Here is a 17,243-nt window from a genome sequence, read left to right as displayed (position 1 = left end):
AGCTACTGGGCAGCCAGCTGGCTACTGAGGTGAGTGAATAGGCAGGAACACCTTTTCTTCCATATCTCATGACAAGGATCAGGCCATTGGAGAAGCTGCCTTCATGTCCTATTGGCTCATCCTGCCAGGTCCTCCATTTTCCCTCAGTGGCTGTTGCAACTATAGTATTCCAAGCTTGGTTCTGTCAGTAAATGGAAGGGGGGGAGGCCCTTTCCAGGCCTATTTTGGCCTTTGAGGGAGAACTCATTGGGGCCTAGGGGACTATGGCTGCCCGCTGTGGGTGTCTTAATGCCACCTGATTGTCATGACTTAACTAGGCTTGACTGCTTGTTGCTGTTCAGCAGCAGCCAATGTGACATAGCAGTTAGCATTTCAGAGCAGGGTCTGCCAGACCAGGTTCTTGCTGTGGAAGCTGACTGGGTGATTTCGGACCACTCACAGTCTTTCAGTGAAACCCACCTCATAGAATTGTTGTGCAGATCAAAAGAGGGAGAGGAGAATGATGTAAGCTGCTTTCGTCCTCACTGTAGAGAAAGGTTATATTTTTCCTAGGCAGAGGCTGCAGTGGGGGGGGGGGGGAAGAGATGGAAAGCTGAAGTCAGAGGGGCAGATAAAGGTAGGTTGATGGTTGACTGAGAAGGAGATAGGGTTGTCAACTCCATGATGGGAAATTCCTGGATATTTTTTTTTCTGGAGGGGGGAGGGAGTGGAGCCTGGAAAGGTTGGGGTTTGAGGAGAGATGGGACTTCAGACAGGTGCTATAGACTCCAGTAGGAGAGCCAGTAGCAGAGACTTGAGCATGTACGTGTTGATCCATGATTGAATTCTTTGTACTGTGGCTCCAGTTAAAACAGCATTGAGAGAAGACTGACAAAGGGTAAAACCAACGAAACCATAGGAAATCCAGTCTTTTGATCTCTTTGTGAGGGTGCAGAATGATGCCCGTTTCCACCCAGATTCTGAACTGCAAGAAGCGACCGAAGACAGTGCCTCTGAGACGTGACTTTAGAAAACAGTCTGGGGGAGCGTCGTGTGAGTGTTCATTCTATTATTTTGCTATATGGACTTATTATAAACTGCACTAAATGTTTGTTTACACACTTTTTGTGTGTGAGTGATAATTCAACTGGTGAGGTTTTGAAGGATATATTCCCCTGGAGAAAATGGCTGCTTTGCAGGGTGGACGCTGTGTCATTATACCTTGCTGAGGTTGCTTCCCTACTGCTTTGGTCCCCACTGTGGAGAAATGCCAAGGGTTGGGGGTGGGAAGGCAGCAAGGGTGGGGTGAGTGAAAGCCAAGGGTGGGTGGGAAGACAGAAGGGTGGGGGTGAGTGAATGTCATGGGTGGGGAAGTACTGGAGTGCCAAAGGTGTGGGGGTTGTTGAGAGGAAGAGGTGTTTTGGGGATGGATGGTAGTTGGAGGTGGTGGAGGTGGTAAATTGGGGGTGGGTGGGAAGATAGGAAGGTTGGGGGGGCACTCACCCAGAGCCACTTTTTAGAGCCTGTTGTATTTTTCTTCCTAATCTAGTATAAGTCAATCACTGACTCAGGACAGACTTGCCTGGTCACTAAAGGTGGTTATCCATCCACCACTTTAAAAAAAAATCACTGGAGAAGAATTGTGGCCTATTATTGCCTTATCTGCTCTTTTAGGAACAAGTTATCGAGTGGTGGCAGAGCAACTCCAGGCCTTCCTGAATGACACATCTTCTCTAAATATCTTTTAATTATTTTTCAGACCTGGATATGGAACACAAACTGTGTTAGTAGCTGTAGCTTATCTCCATCTGGATACAGAAAAAGTGTGTGCTTCTTTGTTGCTGATGACAGATCTACCTATCTTTGATATGGTGGACCATGCCACCCTACTGACACATCTGGCGACAGGAGAAGGTAGCAAGAGATGTGATTTGGATTTGTTTAAATCATTCATCACACAGACTGAAGTCAGTTATGATCAACATAGAAATTGTTTTGTAAGGTTCCACAAGGACGATGTGTCTATCAGTGGCTTCAGTAGCTATGTTGACCAAAGGGAACCTCCACATTTAGAGGCAGTAAACCTATGTCTACCAGTGCCAGTACACAACATCTATGCCATGGTGTTGGACCTCCAGAGGAATTAGTTGGCCACTGTGAGTTGGACTAGAGGGACCACTGGTCTGATCCAGTAGGACTCTTCCTATGTCCTTATGCCTACAAAGCTTAGTCTTATCCCCTGTGCTATTAATCATTACATAAAGCTCTTAGGAGAACTCATTCATGGGTTTTGAGTGAGATATCACCAATATGCTGATGACATCAAACTATAAATTGACTGGTGATGTTGTAGAGGTCCTAAAGCTATCACTGGCAGTTATGGTTAGAGACTAAGAGTGAACAAGTTGAAACTGAACTCTGAGAAGATGCTGATCAGAAGGCTGAATTTCCTATTGCACTTCCCACATTTGACGAGGTTTAGCTGACCCTTGCTGACTAAGAGGTCACACGTGACACATTTTTACTTGAGAAATAAGTTAACCCAGGTGCAAAAAATTACTTGCGTCCATATTCATCTAGTCCAGAGGATGGATTAACGTCAGTCTGGCCACGTGGTTCCATGCCACAGTAACCTTGAGGCTATGCTATAATAAGGCACTCTGCATGAGTCTACCCTTGAAGACAATTTGGAAACTCCATCTGGTACAGCATGCTGGAGCTCAATTACAATCAGGAGTTAGGTGTATGTGTATTACACCTATTCTGTAGTCAATCCATGAGTTATATTTTACACCATACGTAATCCTCAGCAATTCCTATGTTAAATCAACCAAGAGTGAAGTGTGAGCAAAGTCTTTGCTTTTTATCTTGCTTCTGCCATGAACTTACAAGTGGACCTTAAGCTCACGTGTAGCTCTCTGAACAATCTACAGAGTAGGGGCTTTATCATGCTTTGGAAACACCCCTCCCCCCCAGTATTGTATATCCAGCCTGATGAAGAGTTATTGGGAACTCAAAAGTGTGCTCATTGTTTTGTGATATTTTGACTGGTTCTACTCTATGGGTTTGCTTCTTGGTTCCTTTAGGATTGCCAGAGTATAGTGACAACATTCTGACGTACCCGACAAGGTCTAAATTCCAAGGCCTCCTTGGCTCCTTTCTAACCACTTCCTTCCTACCAGAAGCGTGCAGGGGTATCAAATGTCTGGCCTGTGGATAATAACTAGCCCGCCCAAGGCTTTAAACAGGCCTGCTAGGCTCTTTTCTCTCTCCCCGCCCTGGTCCTTACCCTTTGAAGCTCTGAGACACCTGAAGTTCCTTGCTCCTTCTGCCTTGTCAGGCTGCAGCATGAAACAAAGCTGCAAGGAAAATGAAGATTGGATTTTCCATTAAGGTCTCTGTGCCCAGATAGATAGGGTCCATTCTACGTTTTCCTTGCAACTTTGTGCTGTTTCAGCGTTCCTATAGTCGGCTGAAGCTCATGCTTCCTGGAGTTGTATCATTGCAGATAAAGGGCTGATGCTTCAAGCCAGCTTGTCTCTGCTTAGCAGTTCTAAGAACTGGTGCCTAGCGAGTATTCTAACTTAGGAACCCACAGCCAAAGGAGGATATTACACTGGAGTGCCAATGCCAACCTGGGTAGACCCCTGGGGGAAGGAGAAGCTTGCATTGCCATTTCATTATTTTCCTAGGCTCAGAGTATTTTATATATATTTTTTTCTTTCCACTGTGATCCTTGTGGTTTTTCTTTTTGTTTTATTTTAAAAATTGCATCACCAAATCCCACTATTTCCACACCTTTTATGTTTTCCCAGGCACAGAGCATTATATATATTTTAGGGCCAAGATTGCCATTTTAGTAAATAAATCTTATGACTATCTGGTTTTATTTTAGGTGTTCATAATTTTATCTTATATTAATATTTGTAATTAATTAGGTTACTATGGTTGAGCCTAATGGTAATTGCATTTCTGAAATTCAGTATTCTCTCTCGGCTTGGCTTCGCGAACGAAGATTTAAGAAGGGTGCAATAGTCCACGTCTGCTGCAGGCTCGCTGGTGGCTGACAAGACCAATGCGGGACAGGCAGGTCCGGCCACAGTGGCTGCAGGGAAGAGTCTGATTTAGGGTTGGTGCTGTAGCAGTGCGATTCTTCCTCAATCTCCTTTTGTCCTCAAGACCAGCTATGCGTGCGTTCTCAAAGGAAGAGACAGCCTGGTGTAGGGTGGCCAGACCGTCCCGGTCTCCCGGGACTTTCCCGGTTCTGGCCACCCAATCCCGGCTCCCGGGCTGCCTATACCGGGACCATTACAAAGTCCTGGTATAGCCAGCGGGGAGCCGGCGGACCGCGTGCGCGGGCCGGGAAGGCGGGGAGTGAGGCAGCCAGCGTCCCTGCGCGTGTGCACAGCGGTGTGCGCATGCGCAGGGACGCTGGCTGCCTCACTCCCCGCCTTCCCCGCCCGTGCGCGGGGTCCGGAGAGGCCGGCGCTGGTCCCTGGAGGCCTCCAGAGGCCAGCGCCGGTAGCGTGGAGAGGCCGGCGCTGGTCCCTGGAGGCCTCCAGAGGCCAGCGCCGGCAGCGTGGAGAGGCCTTCGCTGGTCCCTGGAGGCCTCCAGAGGCCAGCGGAGGCTTCGTGGAGAGGCCTCCGCTGGTCCCTGGAGGCCTCCAGAGGCCAACGGAGGCTTCGTGGAGAGGCCTGCGCTGGTCCCTGGAGGCCTCCAGAGGCCAGCGGAGGCTTCGTGGAGAGGCCAGCGCTGGTCCCTGGAGGCCTCCAGAGACCAGCGCCGGCCTTTCCGGCCACCGCAGCCGCCGCCAGCCCCGCCAGCAGCCCGGAGGAGAGACCGCCACCGCCCTGGATCCAGGTAAGCCAAAAGCGGGGGGGGGGGGCTGGCGGAGGGGGGCGGCTGGCCTTCTTTCCTTCCCTCCCTCCCTCCTTCCTCCCTCCCTCCTTCCTTCCCTCCCTCCTCCCTTCCTTCCTTTCTTCCTTCCCTCCCTCCTCCCTTCCTTCCTTCCTTCCCTCCTCCCTTCCTTCCTTCCCTCCCTCCTTTCCTTCCTTCCCTCCCTTCCTTTCTCCCTTCCCTCCCTTCCCTCCCTCCTCCCTTCCTGACTGAATGGGCCACTGGCCTGATCCAACAGGGCTTCTCTTATGTTCTTATGTGACACAGTGTGTTGGACTGGATGGGCCACTGGCCTGATCCAACAGGGCTTCTCTTATGTTCTTATGTGACACAGTGTGTTGGACTGGATGGGCCACTGGCCTGATCCAACAGGGCTTCTCTTATGTTTTTATGTGACGCAGAGTGTTGGACTGGATGGGCCACTGGCCTGATCCAACAGGGCTTCTCTTATGTTCTTATGTGACAATACTGACTTTGGTGGACCCAAGCACTGATTCAGTGTAAGGGAGCTTTGTGTTTGTGACTGGAGTGGACAATACTGACTTTGGTGGACCCAAGCACTGATTCAGTGTAAGGGAGCTTTGTGTTTGTGACTGGAGTAGACAATACTGACTTTGGTGGACCCAAGCACTGATTCAGTGTAAGGGAGCTTTGTGTTTGTGACTGGAGTAGACAGTACTGACTTTGGTGGACCCAAGCACTGATTCAGTGTAAGGGAGCTTTGTGTTTGTGTCTTCTGGTGCAATTTTGTTCTCAGATCCTGTATTTACTTCATCAGTATATGGGATAAGGCACTTTCTCAACTGTGCTGCATAATGCAGCCTATTTATTTTGTCCTGTTTGCTCTGTTGGCTCTATCTGCGCCACCTTCATCACTTTCGGGGTGTGGATCCCCCAGTGGGGTGGTCTCGCGACTCCCTCCGCCGGCTGTTTCTGATAGCCCTGCGCCCCCTCTTTCATTTGATATGTGTCCCGTGCGGATGCCACCCTCCCGCCGGGAGATGCCGCAAAATGAGCCCCCTTGAGGCTTATGGTGGCAGGGCTCGGGGGAAGCGAGCTAGACTGCTGTTCTTTTGAGGGGTCATAGAGTGTTTCGAGCCCGTCCCTGTGGCATCGGTCCCATCGTTGTGGGGCTCCTTTCCTTTTAGGTGGGGTGAGTTACTAAAACAGGGAATGAAGAACTGCTCTGCCAACTGCTGAATCCCTCCTTGCATTCATATCCACAGAACAGTTGTTGAACAAAGGTATCAAATGAATACATGTTCTCAGTTTAACCCAGGCTTGAAGAGCAATAGAGCAATTAACAGACTACATTCATTGCTGTGTGACACTCTTGGCATTATCCTCCAATTCTGACATTGTTGTTTTCCCATGCAAATGCTATCCAGACCAAATGTTCTTTCAGTTTGTTAAATTCACTGTTTTGCCACCAGAGTCTAACTTTGTACCACTTTGCATTCTTAACCACTGCCCACCAGCTCACTGTACCCCATATCATTGTCTGATGAAGTATGCATGCATACGATAGCTTACATTCTGAATAAAACTTTGTTGGTCTTAAAGTTGCTACTGGACTTTGTTCTATTGTTTCTGACCAACATGACTGCCTACCTGGATTTCCCTGGGAAAACTAGAGGAAAAGCACACAGCAGGCAATTCAGGCACTTTCTAATGGAAGGGGGAGAAGAAGGCAGAGAGAACAGATACAAAGGTAAAAACAACCCAACTTGTTTGTTCCAGGCAACACTTCTTGAATTTTGTTGCCCAATTTTAGGAGACATTTAAGGATTCTTTATCCACAAATAAATGACTATGGAACACATGCATACTTCACATTTACATGTTTATTTAACAAACAAGAAAACCACAAAGAAGATTTCTTAATAATTTCAAAACAGTTTTAAAAGTTACGTTAAACAAATTAGACTAATTCTTTACTCTGGTATTTCTCTGCTTTGCAAATTCAGTACTGGAATCAGATGTATTTCTTTTGAACCACTGCAGTCTCACCTTAGATCATACAACTTTATTTGTATTATTGCATACCATCTAAACTATGTTAAGATACTAGACAAAACTGTTTCCATATACTTTCTTCTTTAGAACCCTCCTTCCTAACTCCATGGCCCACAACTCCTTAAGATCAAGGCAATTAAACCTCAGGACTGTCACTTAGCCTGCCAACAGTGTACACTATTTTTTGCTCTTCATATGAAGGGCTTTCTGATTACTGAACCCATGCTCCTAGAGTGAGACTGACTGAGTTCTTGATTTACCTGTTGCTTCTGGAATCCAGTGTCCAATTTTATATGTTAGAAACACAGTCACAATCACTACAATTGTTGTTATTGTACCAGATAAAACTGTTGACATCCACCACTTATAAAAAACCTCCACTGGCTCCAAAGCTGTGAAAACATAGAAAGAGGAAAATAAGCCTATAGCACATTGAGCATGGTCTCATCTGAGTGAGCATCTGAGTGAGGCCCTCCAATTCCATTGACTGCAACATAATCACTCAGCAGATAACACATTTGATCTGATTTTGCTTATAGACTTGTAAGGAAGTAACTGTATAGCTATTCTATCTTGGTGGCATTAGTTAATTATTTTTAAATAACATCTGCCATACCAGATAGGATAACAGATTCTGTTTTCCAGGGAAGGTCACCAAGAGCACTTCTGTTACTAATGCAACAAGTTTTAAATGTCTGGAGCAGGTATATGGCTCAGTAGTACAATATCTGCTTTACACTGAAGAAGGTCCCATTTTCACTTTCCAGCATCTCCTGCTAAAAATATCAGTAAGTGATGTGAAATTCATCTACCTGAGACACTGGAGAGTCGCTGCAAGTGACAATACTAACCTTGAAAGCTGACGGTATAAGGCAGCTTTATACGTTCAAAGTTCTATATCATAAGATTTCTATGCATACATAGAAATATATGTGTCATTTTAATGTTTACTGTGATTCAGTACTTCTGAAGATGGTGATAATGATAGTGTGTTTCCTTTTAGGTTTTGAATCTTTCATTCACACTATCATTATCACCATCTTCAGAAGTACTGAATCACAGTAAACATTAAAATGACACATATTTTAGCATCTCACTGGGTTTATAAAACAGACTTGGCAACAGTGTCACCCAGTATTTATATAGGGCACTATTTCCCATTTGCAGGGTCAGGACCCGGTACCCGGCCACGGAAGCCTCACTACCGGGTCACAAGAAAAGCCAAAGCTAGCCCCGCCCCCAGCTCTGCTCTGCTTCCTTCTGCTCTGCTTCCTTCCTTCCACCATCTCTCTGTTGTGCAGAGAAAAGCTAGCCTTGAAGACTGACACAGGCTGCAAAGCCTGAGCTCCATTTGGCTTCCTTCCTTCTCCCGTCTCTGTGTTGTGAAGAGAGGAGCTGGGCTGCCTCTCCTTCCTTCTCCCCCTCTCCCAGTGTTTGAGACAAAAGCTGGCATCTACTGGCACTTTAGATTCATGAAGTATTCTTCAAGGTATGAGCTTTCATGTGCCTTGCAGTATGTGCTTTTGGGGAGATTTCCTGGGAGGCCTGGGCAGCAAAGAAGGGGTGTGTGGTTTTTTTCAGCTCGGAGGGGCAGGGAGTGGGCATTCCAGTAGCTATTTTTTTTTTTACCAAATGACTCCTGGGCAGAATTGTTTCTGGCTGGGGTAATCTGATGGTGAATAAGGCTCTTTTCCCCTTTGTCCCCCCCTTCTTTCTTTTTCCATCTGCAAGGGATGCTCTGTCTGTATTCTTGGTGCGGGGGGTGGGGGGAATCAACAGTGGGAGGGCTTCTATTGTCCATTCTGTCCATATGTCCATTCTGGTGCTTTTTGGGCACTGTATGAGAGAATTTTGGACTGGATGGTCCACTGGTCTGATCCAACATGGCTTTGCTTGTGTTCTTTCTTTCCATGTCCTTCCTTTCCTTTCCTTTCATTTTTTCCCTTTCTTTCTTTCCTTCCATTTTTACTGGATGAAACTTTTCTGTTCATCATACTGTTGTTGCAGACATAGGAGCTCTGTCAATGAAAAATTGCCACCCCCAGTTGTAGCCAGCTGGCCTTTCCATGAGATTTCTATGTGAGTGAGAGTGAGATGTGTGGGGCAGAAAGAGATTATTGGAGATTACTGCTGTATATCTCAACAGTACTGGAAGTGATGGTACTATGAACTTGGCACCATTTTACTGCTCCTGCTTTTAACAGTTGTCTGACACCAAAATTAAACTCCTCCTGTAGATATTAAAAAGGATGAAAGAAGTTCACTGGCTAAATATCTGCACAACAGGTTGCTTTTAAAGGCATAGGAAACACAGCCAGTAAAAAGCTGCAAGCTCCTCATAAATATCCTTTTTGGGATAACTACAGAAAAGCTTGTATGAACTTTATATAACTTGAAATTAATTCATTAATTGCAGTACAATTCTCTGCTACCTTTCACAGCAATTTCCCTGTGTTTCAGTCAAGGAAAAGTATGAAAAATAGCTGTCAAAAGATCTTCTTGAAACCAAGCAAGCTTGATTGTAGTTTGAGGAAGAGTTTCAGCAATAGCAGCTGAAGGAAGGGCCTACTAAATGTGTCAGCATATTTTGAGGTACAGCAGCTGCCAGGGCCCAGTGTGGATGGTACACAGCACTGGCATTCCTGATAGCAATGGCAACAGCACTTCCAACTGCATACACTGGCCAGTGCTGTTGAGGAAGGGGTGTGTAGGTGGTGCAGGCAATTGAACATGGGCATTAGGAGTGCTTGCAAGCTGGAGAAGAACACACAAACAGATAGGTGCATACAGGTGTGAGGGTGGAAAGAGAGGACCCTGGGAATATATGAAAAAGTTGCAGACCACCCACTTTCCACCTCCATTTTGGCTCAGCATGAGTTTCAAAGAGATTTTTCTGAAAACAAAGTTACTTCAGAAGAAGAGGCAGGTTTGGGGGAGTGCCCTGGAAGTGACATCACAGGAAAAGGTGGAGTTTGGGTTTTGGTGGAGTTTTGGTTCAGTGTGCCCTGGAAGTGACATAACTTGGCCCTTGACCTGGAAGTGACACCACAGGAAATGACATAATTCCTGTCTCCCGGCTCCATCCCCAAAGTCTCCTGGCTCCACCCCCAAATTTTAGTGGGCCACAAAGGAGAAGTGTAAAAATAACCAGGCCACAGGGAAAAAAAGTTTGGGAAAACCTGATACAGGGTATTCAAACTTGGAGTGACTGCTTACACTGTATGCTAGTGATTGCTTCATGCCTATCAATAGGTTGTGAAATGAATATTAACCCATAGGAATGTTCTGGTGATATTGGCTAACGAGAAGAAAAATAATAACAAAGAAAATGCCTTCTAAATACTGATTTAATGCTATTTTCAGTAATGAACAGAATTCATTATTTACCCCTCTTCCATCCTGGCATAAATACAAGAAGTTGACCTCGTTCAAGTTAACACCAGTAGAATAACAAAAACTTGTTGAAGTATCAAAGAACCTGAGGACCTTTTTTCCACCAGAATGTTGCCAAACGTTCAAATGCATAACTGGAAACAAAGAATATACCTAATAGTGCCTCACAGATCCATGAGGCATAATCCGTACATGGAGATGACACAAAACGTCTTATCTTTGGATCCAACTGCAGACATAATTCCTGAATATTGTCAACTTCCCTGAAACGCAAAGTAGCAGGATTAAGCTACTCACATCTGGACAAATCACCCACTTTATAGTTTGTAAAATAAAGTGTTGGGAAATAAAGCAAAGAATACAGTAGGCAGTCTAGTTCTAATAGCATATCATATAGTGCAATGTATATGTGCATCAAATCTTTTAGTTAGAAAGGTCTTGGTCCAGAAAAGACTTCTGGATCAGACCAGTGATCCAGCTAGTCCAGCGGCAAACCCGTTATTCTGAAGGGCCAAACACAAGGGCTTAGAAGTCAAGGCCCTACCATGATGCTGCCTCCCACCATTTGTACTCAAAGGTTTGCGGCCTCTGTATATAGTGGCTCACTTTATAGTGGCTCACTTTATATGGCTAGTAGCTGGTGATAGACCATGAATCTGTCTAATCCCTGTTTAAAGCAATCTGTGCTTGTGCACACCACTACCTCAACCGGCATCTTTGAATTTAACTTTGAAATAACGGCATTTATAAAAAGCAACGGACATACTAAATATTCTTTCCTCTAAACATTTATTGTGCTGGAACATCTAAGAATTCGTATGTGCAGAAAACAGAGGACTATAATATTCCTATGCCACATTGTTGTAATAGTTAAAAGTTCCTCTGAAAAACTCTTGTTCTTTGCAATAGTTATACAGCAATAGAAGAAGATCCACTAGTACAACCAGTCACAATTTATTTTCAACCCTTGCCAGTTCTGCGCACACCCCATTTTCCTCCTCCATTCTGCTTTATCACTCTCTACTTCTGACCTCTCTCTTCCCTGCTTCTCTCAATGCCATTAGCAGATCTTCACAATTTTTACAGTAGGTCTTGCATGAACTTTAAAGGGACTGCAGTAGATACCTGACAAACAGCTGTTTGTTGCATCTACTCAGTAATTCCTGAATATATCTGAGATCTTGGGGGAATTCTTTTCAGTTTCCCCAAGAAAACTTGGATACATATGGTATGCTGAAATATACCCCCAAAATATGAATAAATTATTTTTCAGGTATATTTTTAGCTTGGGTAGATCCAAACACATGCCCCTGTTAAATACCAAGCTGCTTAATAATATTTGATTGAGATAATCCTTTCAAAAATCCAAGCAATGCTATCAACAGGTCAGGTGGTATATGGCTTAACGTTATAAACATTTGTCCCCAAGTGTTTAATGGAAGAGAACTACCACCAAAGGTGAAGCCATCCTAACCTTAGAAGAGGGCAAGACTAACATTGATTAGTTGTGCTGGTAGACAGTACTGCCAAGTAACAGTGACTTAGGGTGATCCTACAGGAGTTTTTTTTAAAGGCAAGATACTTTCAGAGGTGCTTTGCCATTGCCTCTGGACTTCCTTGGTGGTCTCCCATCCAAATAGAAACCAGGACTCACCCTGTTTAGCTTCTGAAATCTAGATGAGATTGGCCTAGCCTGGGCCATCCGGATCAGGTCAGAGCTATTTGGACAAATTTTACTTAATTGAATGGTGTTAGATACCAGACTACTACTACTACTTAAAAAAAACCCTGTATAATGATTTTCTCCAAGGATATTATAAGGATACGTTAGTCTCTTGATAAAAAATGATCTACTAGTTACTACTTAACAATGATTTCAGGAGGAGTGTTGAAAGATCTGAGTCAGACTGAGTTGACAAGAGAGAGGAGGTCCTAAGGCTGATAAATAATAATAAATAAATAAATTTTATTTATACCCCGCCCTCCCCGCCAAATTAAAAATAGACAAATCACTAGGCCCAGATGGCATAGATGCAAGAGTTCTCTCACATGTAAACTTGTGGATCTCCTGACAGAAATATGCAATCTATCACTAAAATCTGGTCCATTCCTGAGGACTGGAAGGTAGCTAATGTAACTCCAAACTTTAAAAAAGGTTCCAGAGGAGATCCAGGAAATTACAGGTCTGTCAGTTTAATGTCAATACCTGGTAAGTTGGTGGAATCTGTTATTAAAGGTAGAATTAGCAGGCACTTTGATTTACAAAAGCTACTGAAGAAGAATCAGAATGGATTCTGTAAGGAAAGATCTTGTCTCACTAACCTTTTAGAATTCTCTGAGGGGGTGAACAAACATGTGGGCAACAATGACCCAGTAGATGTTGTTTGTCTAGACTTCCAGAAAGCTTCCAATAAAATTCCTCATCAGAGGCTCCTAAGTAAACTCAGAAGTCATGGGGTAAGAGGACAAGTCCTCTTTTGGATTAAAAACTGGTTAATTAACAGGAAACAGAAAGTATAAATTAGCAGTGGAAGGTGATACGCAATGGGATATCTCCGGGCTCGGTACTAGATGGGGCTCTTTAACGTGCTCATTAATGGTTTGGAGTTGAGAGTAAGCACTGAAGTGGCTAAGTTTGTGGATGACACTAAGTTTTGTTAAGGATGGTGAGAACTGTGAGGGGCTCCAGAGAGAACTGTTGAGGCTGGGTGAGTGGGCATCAATGTAGCAAATGAGGTTCACCATGGACAAGTGCAAAGTAATGCACATTGGAATTAAACATCCAAACAATAAACATACATTGACAGGATCTGAACTCATGGTAACTGACCAGGAGAGAGATCCCGGAGTCGTGATAGATAACTCACTGAAGATGTTAACTCAGTGTGCGACTGCAATTCAAAAAGGCAAATGCTATGCTGGGGATTATTAGAAGGGAGACTGAAAAATCAGCCAGTATCATGATGCTCCTATATAAATCCATGGTGCAGCCTCATCTGAAATACTGTGTACAGTATTGGTCACCACAACTGAAAAAAGATATCACTGCATTGGAAAAGGTGCAGAAAAGAGCCACCAAAATGTTTTCTTCCCTATGAAAAATGGTTAAAGAGGTTAGGGCTCTTTAGCTTGGAGGAATGACAATTGAGGGGTGACATGATACAGGTTTACAAAATTATGTATGGGATAGAGAAGGTAGAGAAAGAAATACTTTTCTCTCTTTTTCACAATACAAAACCCAAGAGAACTCAATGAAATTAATGAGCAGTAGCCTTAGAACAAATACACCCAAAGAGTAATTAAATGTGGACTTCACTACCGTAGGAAGTAGTGACTACAAGCATATACAGCTTCAAGAGGGGACTGGATAAACATATTGAGAGCAGAGATCTATCACTGGCTATTAGCCATAAGGTATTGATGGAACAAATACTCCCTCTAAGCTATAGAGTCTTCTGAGCAAAAATTCAACTTTATGAGCCACTGGCATTAAAGTTGTGAGCTACCGTATTAGTTTGCTCTGAGGCCATTTTTCTAGAGATAAGACAAAATGTGTGAGCCAGATGCTAAAAAACCTGCGAGCTAGCTCATACTAACTCAGCTTAGAGGGAACACTGGATGGAACACTATGTCAGGGACAGTGATGCTCTGTATTCTTGGTGCTTCAGGGGCAACAGTGGGAGGGCTTTTGGAGTTCTGGCTCTGCTAGTGGACCTCCTGATGGCACCTGGGTTTGGCCACTGTGTGGCACAGAATGTTGGACTGAATGGGCCACTGGCCTGATTCAACATAGCTTCTCTCATGTTCTTATGTTCTAAAGGCAAGTGATTTTCCTGGTGGAGGCAATAGGATGGATGGTGTTCTGGATGGAGTTCTACTTCCCCTAAAAAAGCAGGTTTGTACTTTGGAGGTGCTCCTGAACCTGGGCTTAGTGGTAGATAAACAGGTGGCAATGGTGGTCTGGGTTACATATCAGCAGCTTCAGCTGATGAGCCAGCTATGGCCATTCCTGGACAGAAAAGATCTTATCACAGTGGTGACAAGATGTCCTGATAACATCTGTAGTACATTACTGCAATGTGCTCTGAATGGGGCTGCCCTTGAAGACTGTCTAGAAATTACAGTTGGTACAGAATGCTGCAACCACAATGTTGACCAGAGTGAGACGTAGAGACTATATAATTCAAGTTTAGTTCTACCCATACTGGCTTTCCAGTTTGTTTCTGGTCTCAATCCAAGGAAGTGATATTGACCTTTGAGTCCTGTATGGCCTGGGAACAACATACCTTAAGAACCGTCTTCTCTGATACAAATCTACCTGCTTACCTGCTTCAGTGGACCCTGCCATCTGAGGCTAGGTGGGTGGTGACCTGAGAAAGGGCCTTTTTTGTTGTGGCACAAAAACTTTGGAACTCCTTTCCCAAAAAGATTTTGTCTGTCACCCTCTACACTGCTACGCTGGCTTCTGGTTGAGTACCAAGTCAGATTCAAGGTACTGGTTTTGACCTTTAAGGCCTTGAGCGGTCTGGAACCAATGTATCTTTAGGATTGTCTCCTTTGTTATGTCCCTGGTAGAGTGCTACACTGGCAGCAATTTGCTGGTGATCCCCAGCCCTAAAGAGGTCCAGTTGTCCTCAACAAGAGCCAGAGCTTTCTCAGTTCTGGCCCCGACCTGGTGGAACTCTCTACCAGAGGACATCCGGGCCCTGCGGGATCTTATGCAATTCCGCAGGGCCTGTAAGGCAGAGATGTTTCGCCAGCCTTTTGCTTGAGGACAGTTTCTCTTCCCCCCCACCCCCTTTCAATATGCTCCAGCAATCTGGATGAAGAACAAAATCACCAGGACGCCATCGGGATCTTAGAAATCTACTGTTTTAATTTGTATTATTGCACTTTTAAATCCATATACCAGGGGTGGCCAAACTTGGTTAATGTAAGAGCCACATAAAATCAATGTCAGATGTAGGAAGGAAGGAAAAAAAATAGATGGGGAGGGAGGGAGAGGTAGAAAGAAAGCAACTTCAAATGCATTCTCCAAGCCACTGCTGACTTGGCTTGGAGAAGAGATTTAAAGAGACAAATGCCTTCTCCAGGTCACCCCTGCAATATACTGCAATATACTAGAGCCCGGCCTAGGCCAGGATGGGGCGATTCAGTAAACGGTGGTGTTGTCGTTAATAATGACGGTGATGATATCTTTTGACACCAAGTGAAGATTTTTTTGTTTCATCTGGCATATGCTCAGTAATGGTTATTGGCCCTCCTACTAGTGTTACATGTTTTTAATTGAATTTTATAATTTTAACTTTATTTTAAATTGTTTTAATGTTTTTATGTCCACCACCTTGTGGACCGTGATTGGATGGAAAGGTAAAAAAATGCCAGGTGATAAGCAACTGACTTATTTTCTTCCCTTTCCCAAATAGAGTTTCCTTTGTAAATTTTGATAGTTTTCATCAAGCTCATATAATAATAATTTACCATATAGTGCATTTTTGAGGGTTAGAAGGAATTGCACAAATAAATACTGAAGAGGCAAAGTGCATTTTTTCTTTGGAAGTTTGAAGAACAAAACCTTCACTCTGTTTTAAAAGTTCTCCCCCTCTGGGCAGAGAACAAGCAGAAAGGGGGGAAGTCAGTCCAGTTGTTTTCCAGATTCATCCCATCTTCATATGCATTCTAATAGGTCTGGGCCAGGGGTGTCAAACATGTGGCCCAGGGGTCAAATCAGGCCCCCGGAAGTCTCCTATCAGGCCCGCGAGCAAGTCTGCTTCCTTCTCCCTCTCTCTTGCTTCCTTCAGTTATCAGAGACAGTTAAATAAAATATTGCAAGAGTGCCAATATCTTAAGCATGTTTTATTTAAAGTTTTAAATATATATATATATATATATATATATTTGTGTTTGTCTGTGATTAAATTAAGTAGTGTGATTAAATCTTAGTTTTTAACTTGCGTGCAATGTTAAGAAAGGGTAAGGTGACATCCAAACTCATGGTACAGCTACCCAAAAGGCTTTCTCTCTCATGGCCTTTCCCATATCTCAGACAGTGGAGACAATCAGAGAAAGGCTACCTCCCAGCAGGCACTAATTTCATATTAGGCCACACACCCTGATGCCAAGCTGGGCAGAATTGCATTCCTGTTCATAAAAAGCCCTGCCTTTAGACCAAATAAAGAGGCGGTCTGAAATCCTAGGCAGCCATATCCAATGACTTTTATACCCTCAGCTGGGTCAAGGAGGACTGAGTTGGACATGCAAGGGTTTGTACTAGAAAGCACTCTGCATATTTTTTAGAGATTTTGATTTTGTGTGTGAGAAAGCAACCCTTTGGATTAATAATATATACCGCTTACATTAAAGTATCTTGTGACATTATTATTTAGAGGAAAAGAAAAAAAAATAAGAATCCGTTAAATGAATATTGCTTAAATGAATTTACCTTGGCTCTAGTATTCCTTTCATGGGAACCAGCTGCGTTTTTAATCTGAGACTTGGATTCATGCCCTGAATCCAGATTTTTTGAGAGATTACCTGAAGTACCCATTCCTACAAGAGATTTAACAGAGACAATGAAACAGACATCATAAGAAAACATCTCATTTCTTCCAAGCCGTTATTATTCAGTAGCACTATTCTTTCAGTACATATGAACTGGTATATTTTCATACCAGTTAAAGATATGACTGAGATACTAACTACAGTGCACGTAAGAGCAACACAACATCAGGTTTGGGAAAGAGGGAAGAGAAATAGCAAAGGAGGTTAAGGGCCAAACCACATTTAACCATGGAGATCTGTGATTAAATCTCCACAAGCATATTCATACAGCAGAAAGCAATGCGCAGGAAGGTGAGGTGGGTACTGATTCTATGGCACTGGGAAAGAGAGGCTAATGTTCCCCTGCATTGATTTCTCAATTTGAAATGCTATCCTCCAGGCTGCCTTAACCGGGGTG

General features: G+C 44.0%; 1 long non-coding RNA gene across 1 annotated transcript; it reads right to left on the bottom strand.

The window, feature by feature from the left end:
• Positions 1–7,038: 7,038 nt before the first annotated feature.
• On the bottom strand, positions 7,039–16,836 carry LOC132571534 (uncharacterized). The gene is made up of 3 exons (XR_009555399.1): positions 16,728–16,836; positions 10,439–10,548; positions 7,039–7,284 (listed from the first exon to the last, which is right to left on the bottom strand). It is a non-coding gene; the product is annotated as an uncharacterized LOC132571534 (long non-coding RNA).
• Positions 16,837–17,243: the final 407 nt, after the last annotated feature.

Source organism: Heteronotia binoei, chromosome 5 (assembly GCF_032191835.1).
Source record: "Heteronotia binoei isolate CCM8104 ecotype False Entrance Well chromosome 5, APGP_CSIRO_Hbin_v1, whole genome shotgun sequence".
NCBI lineage: Eukaryota > Metazoa > Chordata > Lepidosauria > Squamata > Gekkonidae > Heteronotia > Heteronotia binoei.
Note: the sequence above shows the minus strand (reverse complement) of the source record. Positions and strands in the feature narration are given on the sequence as shown.